Below are 15343 nucleotides of genomic sequence, written 5' to 3' on the forward strand. Positions count from 1 at the left end.
AATTTTTTCTACTATATTTTTGTGTATATTTTTTCAAATTCTATTTTACCCACATTTTCTCATTTTAGTCTACTTCAGTGTATTCACTTTTTAAAATTCTCAAATGATTTCCTTCCCCCCTCTTTTTTTTCATTTCTCTAATCTCTCAAACCACTTTCAACACCCAGACCAAAACACACCTACGATCTAGCATCATCTATCCAATTTGTGTGTGTGTGTTTAATTTTTAATTTTAATATTTTAAAATTTTTAATATTTTTTTAATTTTGATTTTTCTACCTCATTAATTCCTTTTCTCCCTTCAAAATGACAAAACGAAGGAATTCACCCCAAAAGAAAGAGCATGAAGAAACGACAGCCAGGGATTTAACCAACACAGATACAAGCAAAATGGCTGAACCAGAATTTACAATCACGATAATAAGAATACTAGCTGGAGTCAAAAATAGATTAGAATCCTTTTCTGCAGAGATAAAAGAAGTAAAAAATAGCCAGAATGAAATTAAAAATGCTATAACTGATCTGCAATCATGGATGGATGCAATGGCGGCAAGGATGGATGAGGCAGAACAGAAAATCAGTGATATAGAGGACAAACTTATAGAGAATAACGAAGCAGAAAAAAAGAGGGAGATTAAGGCAAAAGAGCATGATTTAAGCATTATAGAAATCAGTGACTCATTAAAAAGGAACAACATCAGAATCATAGGAGTCTCGGAGGAGGAAGAAAGAGAAATAGGGGTAGAAGGGTTATGTGAGCAAATCATAGTGGAAAATTTTCCTAACCTGGGGAAAGACACAGACATCAAAATCCAGGAAGCACAGAGGAACCCCATTAGATTCAACAAAAGCCGATCATCAACAAGGCATATCATAGTCAAATTCACAAAATACTCAGGCAAGGAGAGAATCATGAAAGCAGCAAGGGGAAAAAAGTCCCTAACCTACAAGGGAAGACAGATCAGGTTTGCAGCAGACCTATCCACAGAAACCTGGCACCCAGAAAGGAGTGGTGGGATATATTCAGTGTGCTGAATCAGAAAAATATGCAGCCAAGAATTCTTTATCCAGCAAGGCTGTCATTCAAAATAGAAGGAGAGATAAAAAGTTTCCCAGACAAACAAAAGTTAAAGGAGTTTGTGACCACTAAACCAGCCCTGCAAGAAATTTTAAGGGGTACTCTCTGAGGGGAGAAAAGATGAAAGTGTATATATATATATCTGAAAAAAAAAAAAAAATATATATATATATACCAAAAGCAACAGAATATTAGAAAGGACCAGAGAACACCTGAAACTCCAACTCTACAAGCATCATAATGGCAATAAATTCATATCTTTCAGCACTCACTCTAAACGTCAATGGACTTAATGCTCCAATCAAAAGACATAGGGTAACAGAATAGATAAGAAAACAAGACCCATCTATATGCTGTTTACAAGACAACCACTTTAGACCTAAAGACACCTACAGATTGAAAATAAGGGGATGGAGAACCATCTATCATGCTAATGGTCAACAAAAGGAAGCCGGAGTAGCCATACTTATATCAGACAATCTAGACTTTAAAATAAAGACTGTATCAAGAGATAAAGAAGGGCATTATATCATAATCAAGGCGTCTATAGACCAAGAAGACCTAACAATTGTAAACATTTATGCTCCAAATGTGGGAGAACCCAAACATATAAATCAATTAATCACAAACATAAACTCATCAGTAGTAATACCATAATAGTAGGAGACTTCAACACCCCACTCACAGCAATGGACAGATCATCTGATCAAAAAATCAACAAGGAAACAAAGGCTTTGAATGACACATTGGACCAGATGGACTTAACAGATATATTCAGAACATTTCATTCTAAAGCAGCAGAATATACATTCTTCTCCAGTGCACATGGAACATTCTCCAGAATAGACCATATACTGGGACACAAATCAGCCCTAAGTAAGTACAAAAAGATTGAGATCATACTGTACATATTTTCAGACCACAACGCTATGAAACTCGAAATCAAACAAAAGAAAAAATTTGGAAAGGTAACAAACACTTGGAGACTGAAGAACATCCTACTAAAGAATGAATGGGCTAACCAAGCAGTTAAAGACAAAATTAAAAAGTATATGGAAGTCAATGAAACTGATAGCACCACAACCCAAAACCTCTGGGATACAGCAAAGGCAGTCATAAGAGGAAAGTATACAGCAATCCGGGCCTTCCTAAAGAAGGAAGAAAGATCTCATATACAGAACCTAACCTTACACCTTAAGGATCTGGAAAAAGAACAGCAAATAAAACTCAAAACCAGCAGAAGACAAGAAATAATAAAGATTAGAGCAGAAATTAATGCTGTCAAAACCAAAAAAAACAGTAGAACAGATCAATGAAACCAGAAGCTGGTTCTTTGAAAGAATTGATGAAATTGATAAACCACCAGCCAGTTTGATCAAGAAGAAAAAGGAAAGGACACAAATAAGTAAAATCAAGAATGAAAGAGGAAACATCACAACCAACACAACAGAAATAAAAACAATAATAAGAGAATATTATGAGCAATTATATGCCAATAAAGTGGGCAATCTGGAAAAAATGAACAAACTCCTAGAAACATGTACACTACCAAAACTGAAACAGGAAGAAATAGAAAATTTGAACAGACCCATAATCAGTAAGGTAATCGAATTAGTAATCAAAACTCTGCCGAAAAATAAGGGTCCAGGTCCAGATGGCTTTCCAGGGGAATTCTACCAAACATTTAAGGAAGAGTTAACGCCTATTCTCTTGAAACTGTTCCAAAAAATAGAAATGGAGAGAAAACTTCCAAACTCTTTCTATGAAGCCAGCATTACCTTGATTGCAAAACCAGACAGAGACCCCACTAAAAAGGAGAACTATCGACCAATTTCCCTAATGAACATGGATGCGAAAATCCTCAACAAGATATTAGCCAACTGGATCCAACAATACTTAAAAAAAATTATTCCCCACGAACAAGTGGAATTTATACCTGGGATGCAGGGCTGGTTCAGTATCCGCAAAACAACTAACAGGATTCATCACATCAATAAAAGAAAGGGCAAGAACCATATGATCCTCTCAATAGATGCAGAGAAAGCATTTGACAAAATACAGAAAAAAAAAAAAAAAAACCCCAAGAAAGTGGGGATAAAAGGATCATACCTTGAGATCATAAAAGCCATATATGAACGACCCAACGCCAATATCATCCTCAATGGGGAAAAACTGAGAGCTTTCTCCCTAAGGTCAGGAACAAGACAGGGATGTCCACTCTCGCCCTGTTATTCAACATAGTATTGGAAGTCTTAGCCTCTGCAATCAGACAACACAAAGAAATAAAAGTCATCCAAATTGGCCAGGAGGAGGTCAAACTTTCACTCTTCGAAGATGACATGACACTCCATATGAAAAACCCAAAATATTCCACCAAAAAACTGCTAGAACTGATTCATGAATTCAGCAAAGTTGCAGGATATAAAATCAATGCACAGAAATCGGTTGCATTCCTATACACCAACAATGAAGCGACAGAAAGAGAAATCAAAGAATCAATTCCATTTACAGTTGCACAAAAAACTATAAAGTACCTAGGAATAAATCTAACCAAAGAGGTGAAAAATCTATATACTGAAAACTATAGAAAGCTTATGAAAGAAATAGAAGAAGACACAAAGAAATGGAAAAAGATTCCGTGCTCCTGGATAGGAAGAAGAAATATTGTTAAAATGTTGATACTACCCAAAGCAATCTACATATTCAACGCAATCCCTATCAAAGTAATACCAGCATTCTTCACAAAGCTAGAACAAATAATCCTAAAATTTGTATGGAACCAGAAAAGACCCTGAATAGCCAAAGCAATCTTGAAAAAGAAAACCAAAGCAGGAGGCACCACAGTCCCAGACTTCAAGCTATACTATAAAGCTGTAATCATCAAGACAGTATGGTACTGGCACAAGAACACTCAGATCAATGGAACAGAATAGAGAATCCAGAAATGGGTCCACAAACGTATGGCCAACTAATCCTTGACAAAGCAGGAAAGAATATCCAATGGAATAAAGACAGTTTCTTCAGCAAGTGGTGCTGGGAAAACTGGACACTGACATGCAGAAGAATGAACCTGGACCACTTTCTTACACCATACACAAAAATAAACTCAAAATGGATGAAAGACCTAAATGTAAGACAGGAAGCCATCAAAATCCTCGAGGAGAAAGCAGGCAAAAACATCTTTGATCTTGGCCACAGCAACTTCTTACTCAACATGTCTCTGGAGGCAAGGGAAACAAAAGCAAAAATGAACTACTGAGACCTCATCAAAATAAAAAGCTTCTGCACAGCGAAGGAAACCATCAGGAAAAATAGAAGGCAACCAACAGAATGGGAGAAGATATTTGCAAATGACATATCAGATAAAGGGTTAGTATCCCAAATCTACAAAGAACTTATCAAACTCAACACCCAAAAAACAAATAATCCAGTGAAGAAATAGGCAAAAGACATGAATAGACACTTCTCCAAAGAAGACATCCAGATGGCCAGCTGACACATGAAACAATGCTCAACATCACTCATCATCAGGTAAATACAAATCAAAAACAAACTGAGATACCATCTCACGCCTGTCAGAATGGCTAAAGTTAACAATTGATGCAACGGCAGATCTTGGTGAGGATGCAGAGAAAGAGGAACCTTTTGCACTGCTGGTGGGAATGCAAACTGATGCAGCCACTCTGGAAAACAGTATGGAGGTTTCTCAAAAAATTAAACATAGAATTACCCTACAACCCAGCAATTGCACTACTAGGTATTTACCCGAAGGATTCAGGTGTATTGTTTTGAAAGGGCACATGCACCCTAATGTTTATAGCAATGCTATCAATGATAGCCAAAGTATGGAAAAAGCCCAAATGTCCATCGACAGATGAATGAATAAAGAAGATGTGGTATATATACACAATGGAGTATTACTCGGCAATCAAAAAGAATGAAATCTTGCCATTTGCAACTATGTGGATGGAACTTGAGGGTATTTTGCTAAACAAAATTAGTCAGTCAGAGAAAGACAAAAATCATATGACTCCACTCATATGAGGACTTTAAGACACAAAACAGATGAACATAAGGAAAAGGAAACAAAAATAATATAAAAACTGGGAGGAGGACAAAACAGAAGAGACTCATAAATATGGAGAACAAACTGAGGGTTGCTGGAGGGGTTGTGGGAACGGGGGGATGGGCTACATGGGTAAGGGGCATTAAGGAATCTACTCCTGAAATAATTGCTTCACTATATGCTAACTAATTTGGATGTAAATTTTTAAAAATAAAAAATAAAGTTAAAAAAAAAAGAAGACATCCAGATGGCCAATAGGCACATGAAAAGATGTTCAATGTCACTCCTCATCAGGAAAATACAAATCAAAACCACACTCAGATATCACCTCACGCCAGTCAGAGTGGCTAAAATGAACAAATCAGGAGACTATAGATGCTGGAGTGGATGTGGAGAAATGGGAACCCTCTTGCACTATTGGTGGGAATGCAAACAGGTGCAGCCGCTCTGGGAAACAGTGTGGAGGTTTTATTTAATATTTTAATATTAATATTTATTTATTAAATATTAATAAATAAATAATTTATATATTATATATTATATATAATAATATATTATATTATTAATATATAAATAAATAATATTATATATTATATATATATTTAAATAAATAAATTTATTAAAATTTATTTAATATTTAAAAAAATTAAAAATAGATCTACCCTATGACCCAGTAATAGCACTGCTATTTATGCAAGGGATACAGGAGTGCTAATGCATAGGGGCACTTGTACCCCAATGTTTATAGCAGCACTTTCAACAATAGCCAAATTATGGAAAGAGACTAAATTTCCATCAACTGATGAATGGATAAAGAAGTTATGGTTTATATATACAATGGAATACTATTTGGCAATGAGAAAGAAAGAAACATGGCCTTTTGTAGCAACGTGGATGGAACTGGAGAGTGTTATGCTAAGTGAAATAAGTCATACAGAGAAAGACAGATACCATATGTTTTCACTCCTATGTGAATCTTGAGAAACTTTACAGAAGACCATGGGGGAGGAGAAGGGGAAAAAAGTTAGAGAGGGAGGTAGCCAAACCATAAGAGACTCTTAAAGACTGAGAATAAACTGAGGGTTGATGGGGGGTGGGAGGGAGGGGAAAGTGAGTGATGGGCATTGAGGAGGGCACCTGTTGGGATGAGCACTGGGTGTTGTATGGAAACCAATATGACAATAAATTTCATATCAAAAAAAAAAAGCAATAGCATTATGGGTTATTCTTCTGGACCTTCCAATACTTTCCTTACAAACACTACTTTGAGAATTAGGGCAAAAGGATAAAATAAAAAACAAAATCCAATGATTCACTTTCCAGAATCCTCCCACTTATATAACTACTTAATTACATGTGTGTGTTTCTAGTGTGTATGCCTGTGTAGGCATGTGGGTGTGTGTATATGCATGTGTGCCCATGAATATGTGTGTGTCTTCCTGAGCCATCACCTGAGACTGATCCCAGAATAATGCTCAGTAGATCTGGAGAAAGGCAACCTTCTTCCGCTTGAACATACTTTCTTGGATTCTATTAAACTGGCTGAAATAACCTGTCTATAGCCATTCCAGACTCATTTCTAATTCCCACATACCTAGTTGATTTTTGACAGACTATATCTCTCACAAACATTCCCAGCAAAGTATAGAATGGTTTTCTCCTTCACTTTATAGTGTAAATAAGAAAATAAATCACCTCTGACCTCCAAGTTCTCAATTCAGAGGCAAAGAACTCAAGATGATTATGCAGCAAAAAAATTAAGCCACTTCACTGTCCTGACATCTAATCATACCAGGCTGACTGCACAGTTTTTCAGAGAGTCATTTTTCAATTGCCTGTTTTATATTATAGGGTTAAGACGGAGAAAGAAAGCTGACAGTAAATTAAAAGTAGAAATTTTAAAGTATTCAGAAAAAAATCCCCCAGTAATGATAAAGTTTAATGATTAAATATTTATGACTGCAACATATTCAGCAAAGAGATATATGCTAAAAAGATAAGAGTTTGTAACAGAAAATCATATATTGTGAGAAATCTCTTTTTCCAGCAGTATGGCAGACTGGATACCCTGAATAACTCACCCAAATAAAATAACTCATATAGTGGGTAAGAAATCTTTTAAAAATCCTTTTTGAGGGGCGCCTGGGTGGCGCAGTCGGTTAAGCGTCCGACTTCAGCCAGGTCACGATCTCGCGGTCCGTGAGTTCGAGCCCCGCGTCAGGCTCTGGGCTGATGGCTCGGAGCCTGGAGCCTGTTTCCGATTCTGTGTCTCCCTCTCTCTCTGCCCCTCCCCCGTTCATGCTCTGTCTCTCTCTGTCCCAAAAATAAATCAAAAACGTTGAAAAAAAATAAATAAATAAATAAAAAATCCTTTTTGAACAGGAAGCATGTGTAAAGTACATGCCAGTCTCCAAAGTCAAGTGAAACCAGGAACTCAGAGTGCCAAAGCCTGGAAAGTTTTGGCAAAACCTGGAATCTTTGAGCTCGTGGTTTAAGGACTACACCAGATACAGGGGGCAGAAGGTAAAGTCTAGAGCACACCCCAGATAGAGACTGAAATGGAGATTCTCATAAAAAGCTTAGACTCACAGTGAAAGCCCCCCTGTGCAGAAAGGCACAGCAGGGAAACTGACTCTCAATCCTAGGGTTAGAAGGAGCAAAATTAAAGTAACCCCCTGGGAATTCATAACCACAAATGGGACTTCATGTGGATTTGGGTTTCTGTTACCTATGCAGTCTGAAAAACCTCAAAAAGAAAAGTTAACCTGAGGTGGTCATTGGTTGGTATTGTTCAATGGTGATTGGCAAGAAAAATCCAAGGCTTCAACTTCGACCCAGGCCTCAAAGAATCTCCACAGACAAATTTCTAATAAAAATGAACAGTTCTGGGGTGCCTGGGTGGCTCAGTTGCTTAAACATCTGACTCTTGGTCTCAGCTCAGGTTTTGATCTCACGGTTCGTGGGTTCAAACCCTGTGTCAGGCTCTGTACTGACAGCTCAGAGCCTGGAGCCTGCTTTGGATTCTGTGTCTCCCTCTCTCTCTGACTCTCCCCTGCTCACACTCTGTCTGTCTCCCTCAAAAATAAATAAACATTAAAAATTTTTTTAAAAAGGAGATCTTAAAAGGAAGTCAAAGATGTCAACAAATAAATAACAATTTGACTGACTGCTCACCTCTCATAGCCACAATGGAAATTAGAAGATAATAAAATAAATATTTTCAATAAGCTGAAAGAAAATAATTACCAATAAAGAATTCTATAACCAGAAAGACTAACTTTCAAAGAAGAGGGAAAACAAATTATTGCAACAAACAAAAATTAAAGGTTTGTCACACAAACATTCTCAGTAAATTAAATTCTAAAGGATGTACTTCAGGTAGAATAAATGTGATCACAGATAGAAGGTCTAAAATCCAGGGAGGAGGGGCGCCTGGGTGGCTCAGTCGGTTAGGCTGCCGACTTTGGCTCAGGTCACTATCTCGCAGTCCGTGAGTTCGAGCCCCGCGTCGGGCTCTGTGCTGACAGCTCAGAGTCTGGAGCCTGTTTCAGATTCTGTGTCTCCTTCTCTCTGACCCTCCCCCGTTCATGCTCTGTCTCTCTCTGTCTCAAAAATAAATAAACGTTAAAAAAACTTAAAATAAAAAAATAAAATAAAAATAAAATCCAGGGAGGAATCGTGAGTAAAGATTCTTGTGAACATGTAGGTAAATTCAAACAAACATTGACTGTCACACAATAATTATAAAAAGTTGGAAAATAGGCTAAAAGTAAAATACTAGAAAACTAGTATAAGATTTGGTATGGAGGTGATTAGGATTAATGCCTTTCAAGGTCACTATATTATTGAAAAGAAGGGTAAATAATGTACAAATACAAATACTTGAAAATCAAGTATGGAAAACAATAAATCAAATAAACACAAACAAAAAATCTGAGTGATTATATCAATATAACAAAATACACACTTTCAGGCAAAAGACATTACTAGCAACACAGAATGTCATTTGAAAATGACAATTAACCATAATTCTAAATTTGTATGCTGTTAATATGCTGTTAATAACACAACCAGCCTCAAAGTATATGAAGTAGAAAATGATAGATTTACAAAGAGAAACTGACAAGTCCACATTTATAGTTGGAAATTTTACTTTTCTCTTAGTACTTGGTAAATTAAGGAAACAAACAATACAGTCAGAAAAGATATACAGTACTGGAACAGCACAATAAATAATGTCCATTGTTCAAATGGACAACACATAATATTCAAATACACATGAACCATGTATGAAAGTTTATCACATGTTTGACTTCAATGCATTTTAAAGAATTGGTATTAGGGGCATCTGGGTAGCTCAGTGGGTTAAACGTCCAACTCTTGATTTTAGCTCAGGTCATGATCTCACTATTTGTGAGCTCAAAACCCACATCAGGGTTTGCCCTGACAGTGCAGAGCCTTCTTGGGATTCTCTCCCTCTGGCCCTCCCCTGTCTCCCTGTCTGTCTGTCTCTCTCTCTCTCTCTCCCTCTCCCTTTCCCCCAAAATAAATAAATAAACTAAAAAAAGTTAAATAAAAAAGGATTGTATCATACAGCCCAAATTTGATGACCATAATGTACTTAAATTATAAATGAATGATATAAACTAGACACAATTACATGCTATTTACAAAACTGGAAACAAAAGGATAAAAAATATATACCATGAAAACACTAACCAAAGGGAAGCTGGAGAGGTTACGTTGATATTAGAAAAAGTAATACTTAGGGCAAGAAGAATTACTAGATAAAGAGGGACATTTCATAATGATAAAAAGATAAATTCAATGGGACAACACAGAAATCATAAAGTAATATACATCTAACATTTAGCTTCAAAATATAAAAAGCAAAGACAGAGATAAAAAGAAAAATAGATTTTCTTTTCCAATCATAATTGAGAATTGTTTTCATGAGTATACAGTTTAATGGATTTACACACAGAACACACCCACTTGTACAAAAAGAACATTATACCACAGAAGCTCCCATAAAACCCCCTCCCAGCCAACGCTCCCTCCCTTGACTTTTTTTAATAGATATTATTTCTCAGAGAAGTTTTAGATTCACAGCAAAATTGAAGGGAAGGTACAGAGATTTCCAACAGACCCCCTTGCCCCACACATTCATAACACATTCATTATCAAAATCCTCCTCCCCTCCACAGAGTGATACATTTGTTACAGTCAATAAACCTTAATTAATGCATCATTATCACCTAAAGCCCATAATTAACTTAACTAAGAATTCACTCTTGGTTCACATTCTGCATGTTTGGACAAATGTATAATGGCATGCATCCACCATTATAGTATCATACAGGAGAGTTTCACTGTCCTCAAAATCCTCTTTGCTGCATCCATTTATCCCTCCCTCCCCTCTAACTCCTAGAAACCACTGCTCCATTGTCTGTTTTTGTTTGTTTTTACTATCTCCATTGTTTTGCCTTTCCCAGAATGTCATATATTTGAGATCATATAGTATACAGCCTTTTCAGATTGGTTTCCTTCACTTAGTAATACACATTTAAGTTTCCTTCATGTTTTTTCATGGCTCAATAGCTCATTTCTTTTTAGCACTGAATAATATTCCGTTGTCTAGATGTACCACAATTTATTCATTCACATACTAAAGGACATCTTTATTGCTTCAAAGTTTTGTAAATTTTAAATAAAGGTGCTATAAACATCAATGTGCAGGTATTTGGGTAGAATAATTAGGGATTTTAATACTATCAGTGCCTGATAGACCAAATGAGTAAAAATGTCAGCAAGAATATAGTAAATTTAAACAATACAATTAACCAAGTTGATCAAATTGACTCATGTGGTACACAAAATTCAACAACTATAGACTATGGATTCTTTTCAAGAGCACATGAGGCATTGATCAAGATGGACTGCATGCCAGGCCATAAAGCAAGTCTCAACAAATTTCAAAGGATTAAAACCACACAAAATATGAAATTTAACTAGAAATGAAGTTTTTTTAAAGGTCATTAGAAAATACCCAGAAATGACAAGAGATCATAATACATATATCTTTGTTGGGTACCAGCTATTTTGTTCCATGTTTTGTTAGCATCTCCATAACTTCCTGCAGGTCAGGAGGTGATCCTGCATCAGACCACAGTGGCAGTTCAACCCCAAGTCTCTGCACTCCAAATGAAGCACCAGAGGAAAAAAAAAAATGTCAGTTAGAAGAGTTCTGTATTAGGTATAAATGGTTAGGGCCTTATCCCACCATCTATTTTAATCACTGGCTGAGAACTACCCTAAGAATAGCATGTACTGTTACCACTGCTTTGCTCAGACATTGGCCAGGAGGTTTCTCCAAGAAGACCATGACCTTGGCTTAAAAACCAAAGTAGACCCTGAGGGAGATAACAGCTGGCAGCTATCTGAGGACCATACTCAGAGCGACTGGGCATGTTCTTTGTTGAAGGATTATCCAAGTCACAACCTCCATGTGTGCCACAGCTTATGCAAAAGAAGAAAGATTGAAAACCAAGCATGCAAATGTCCATAAAAGATGCTAGAAGAATATTGGAAAGTAAACACAAATAAAATAAAGGGAAGAAATGATAAAGATAAGAGCAAGAAGCAATGAAATAGAAAGCAGATGAGCAAGGGAGAAAATTCACAAAGTCAGAAGTAAGTTCTTTGGAAAAATTTAATAAAATTGATGGCTCCTAGCAAGACTTATCGAGAAAAAGAGAAAAAGATAAAGAGAATATAAACTGTGAGTATCAAAATTCAATATATACTAAAAATTTAATAAAAGGATATTATGAAAAATTTTATGCCAATACATTTGACCACTTACATGAAATGGACAGATTCCCTGAAAAGCACAACTTACTGAAACAGCCACACACACATACACAAAAGAAAATTTAAGTGGTCCTATATATGTCAAAGTAATTGAATCTATAGTTTAAAACCTATCCACAAAGAAAACTCTAGTCTCAGATGGTATCACTGGTAAATTCTTCCACATGTTTAAGGAAGATATCATACCTCTCTTATACACACTCTACAGAGAACAGGGGATGAAGCACCACTTTCCAACTTGTTTCATGAGGCCCTTGGAACATGATCTGTCAAAGATATTACAAGAAAGAAAATTATAGGCTGATTTCTGTCAGACTAAGGTGTAAAAATTCAAAACAAAACAACAAATCAAATCCAGCAAGTGTGGTTTATCCCAGGAACATAAGATTGATTTATAGCATTCAAAATCAACCCATACGATTCACCACATTAACAGAATAAAGGATAGATATATAATAAACTTTGTAGATTCAATAAAAGTATTTGATAAAGTTCCATACTCATTCATAATTTAAAAAAAAAAAACCCTCAGTGGACTAGAACTAGAAGGGCACTTCCTTAATATGATAAAGGGATGACCCAAAAACCTTCTGCAAACAATATACATGAAGTCAAAATATCAAACACTTGCCCCTGACTTTCAGACTGAACCAGACAAGGATGTTCACAATTGTCACTTCTGTCAACTTTGTGCTCGTGGCTAGTCTCTGTAATGTGGCTAGAAAAATAAATTATAGATAGAAAGTTTCCAGAGAAAAATGTAAAACTATTATTTGAAAATCTTGTTTGTCTACATAAAATATTCAAAATAATCTACACACTCACAATAATGGGTGAATTTAGCAAGGTTATTAGACACATGATTAATATACAAAAATCAAATAATTTAGGAAGTACTGTCGTATATTCTAAAAGTTGGCTTAAAGTCTTCCTACCCTTGGCAATGTATTTTCTCTATTCAGGTGATCTTCTTAGCATAAATGGCAGAAAAAATGGCTACAGCAACTTCCATATTCCTTGCAGGAGGGGGAGGAGTGCTCCCAAAAGTGGGAGCAGTCTTTTGGTTAGGGGAACAAATCTTCAGAGGGCTGTTGGGTATTAAAGGTAAGACTCAAGGTATTGGTTAAAATGGGGAGATCCAGTAAAATGAACTAAAGTTTTCTTTATGGTAATATAAAAGGCTAGTTCCGGTGAGGTGGAGTAAGATCTAATTTTAATTGGTTTTCAGCTCTCTTTGGAAAAGGGGGAAAAAAACATAATAGAAATGACCCTGGCTGGGAAAAGTAGACTCCACATATATGGTGAGACACAGGGCCTGAGGGGAGAGTATTCTGAGTTATTTCCAATTCTGTAGCTTATTTATGTTCCATTCTCCTCCAATGGTTTCAGCCAACCTTTAGTAACTACTAAATTAGTCAGATTTATTTTAGCATTTTCTTGGGAAATAAAGGAAGGTGTGATCATGCAGGCAGTTCAGCTGGGCCACAGAAAGACAGAAGGCAATAAAGAGGTATAGGGAGGAAACCAGGGAGAAAGCCAGTTCAACAGCCAGAAGTGGTCTAGAACAAGCTGATAACTGGGGTTGGCAGTTGATCCACACTCTCTGGGAATACTCAGAAATGTTTAGGAGGAGGCTAGACTTACTAGAGCCAAATATGGGCTATAGATTTAAGTTATTTTGTTTGGATACCAAAAAATGGTGACTCCCCCTGTTATTTGTAAAATTGAGGACCTTCAGGTTATGCTTAATGACAGTATCGATATAATAAATAACATATGTGTGAAAATATAACATGACATGGCTTGTAAAGCATTTTCACGTTTTACTATATTATCTGCAAGGTAATTCATTACTGTTTCACTTTCCAAACCTATCCCCATATTTAGAAGAGACAATATTTTTTTTTCTTAAATAATACATTTAATGATATTTAAACAGAAACTAACACCATTTTCAAATACAGCTACACGGTGATTTACTTACAATTATTAAATAATTCATTCTGTCTACAATAAAGCAAACATCTCAGGTCATTTGAAATAAGCTTTTTGTTAAATTGAATTTATACCCAATCTTTCAGGAACATCTTTATTAGAGAGCCTTGGGGATACCCTCTAGTGGCATAGGCCAGATGGTCTTCTGAGTTTCCTCCTCTCAGGGTCTATGGTGTGTGGAAATGGAATAGAGTAAAGACAAGCTCAGAAAGACCTCTGTGCCAAAAGAGAGATACAGCAAATATCCTGCTCACCAGGGCAGACATGGTCACCATGACAGCAATGGAGGTCATGTTTGTGATGAGCAGAGGCATCATTAAATGGCATTTGCTTTATCAGTGAATAACCTCGTCTGGTTTTTCTTCCCCTAAACTGAAGCTAATTGCTCAGTTATCTCTCCCTCAATAAAGTGTTAATCTTCTACATTAACTGCAAAAGCACTTCCAAAGTTTTGCCTGATGCAGCCAGCCCGCAGCCCACAGCAGCAGTGAAGGAAAGAAGCTAGAAGCTCCATATGTGAACAGGAGGTTGGGGCCATCTAAAATTTTTTCTAGGATGAGGCTAGAGTCAAAGTATAATTTTTTTAAGTTAAAAACATGATTCTCATACAAGTATTGAATGAACACACTTCAAAAATTTGCTTTACTGATTTATGAAGGGACTAGCAGAATTGTAAAGCTGGTAGAAAGTGAATCCGAGACATTGAACAAATGAATACAGGCATTGAAGGAAATAATGCTGTAATCAGATTGTTAAGTTAGATATAAAACAGGTTACTAGGGCAATAAAACCATAATGTTTGTCACTATCTTTTCTAAACGAGAAAAATCATGTGCATCTCTACTGGACAAAAATCACTTCCACCTTATAAATCTACAGGTTAACATCTGATTTCACAGAATCTGAGCCCTCAGCGATTGTAAATAGTAAGTGAAACAAAGGTCCCACTCCCCTTGAGTATGACGACAAAGGGACATGGTCATCCTTTTATTTTCTATCCAAGTTTGGGGTATTTTTTCCTCAACACTTAGAATTCATAACTGAATAAAATAAACCTTAAGCACATGGTTGTAAGAATGTAGCCTTTTCAACCTATAAATGGCAACAAGTTTCACTGGGATTTATGTTTTTATTGGTGTGTTTATTTCTTTGATCGCGTATTTATTTTTGCAGCAAGCGGAGACTCCGAGGCTATCCTGCTCTCCCCGGAGGAAACACTCTATTTCATGAAAATATCTGATCTTCTTTCCATTGCCATTTAGGGAGGACAGGGCTTGCCAGGAGTACAAAGTTCAGAACATTCAGACCTCTCCCTAAACTGGACAGCCAAA

General features: G+C 36.3%; 1 long non-coding RNA gene across 4 annotated transcripts in view; it reads right to left on the minus strand.

Annotated features, from left to right (window-relative positions):
• Positions 1–15343, minus strand: part of LOC109249452 (uncharacterized) — a 109526-nt gene that overhangs the window by 28136 nt on the left and 66047 nt on the right. For all 4 annotated transcript variants that reach the window (XR_008423064.1, XR_002072585.2, XR_008423063.1 and 1 more), the window contains exon 2: positions 12204–12283. This is a non-coding gene — a long non-coding RNA (uncharacterized LOC109249452). The remainder of the gene's footprint in view (positions 1–12203; positions 12284–15343) is intronic.

Source organism: Panthera pardus, unplaced genomic scaffold (genome assembly GCF_024362965.1).
Source record: "Panthera pardus isolate Hobbes unplaced genomic scaffold, ASM2436296v1 HiC_scaffold_17, whole genome shotgun sequence".
Taxonomy (NCBI): Eukaryota; Metazoa; Chordata; class Mammalia; order Carnivora; family Felidae; genus Panthera; species Panthera pardus.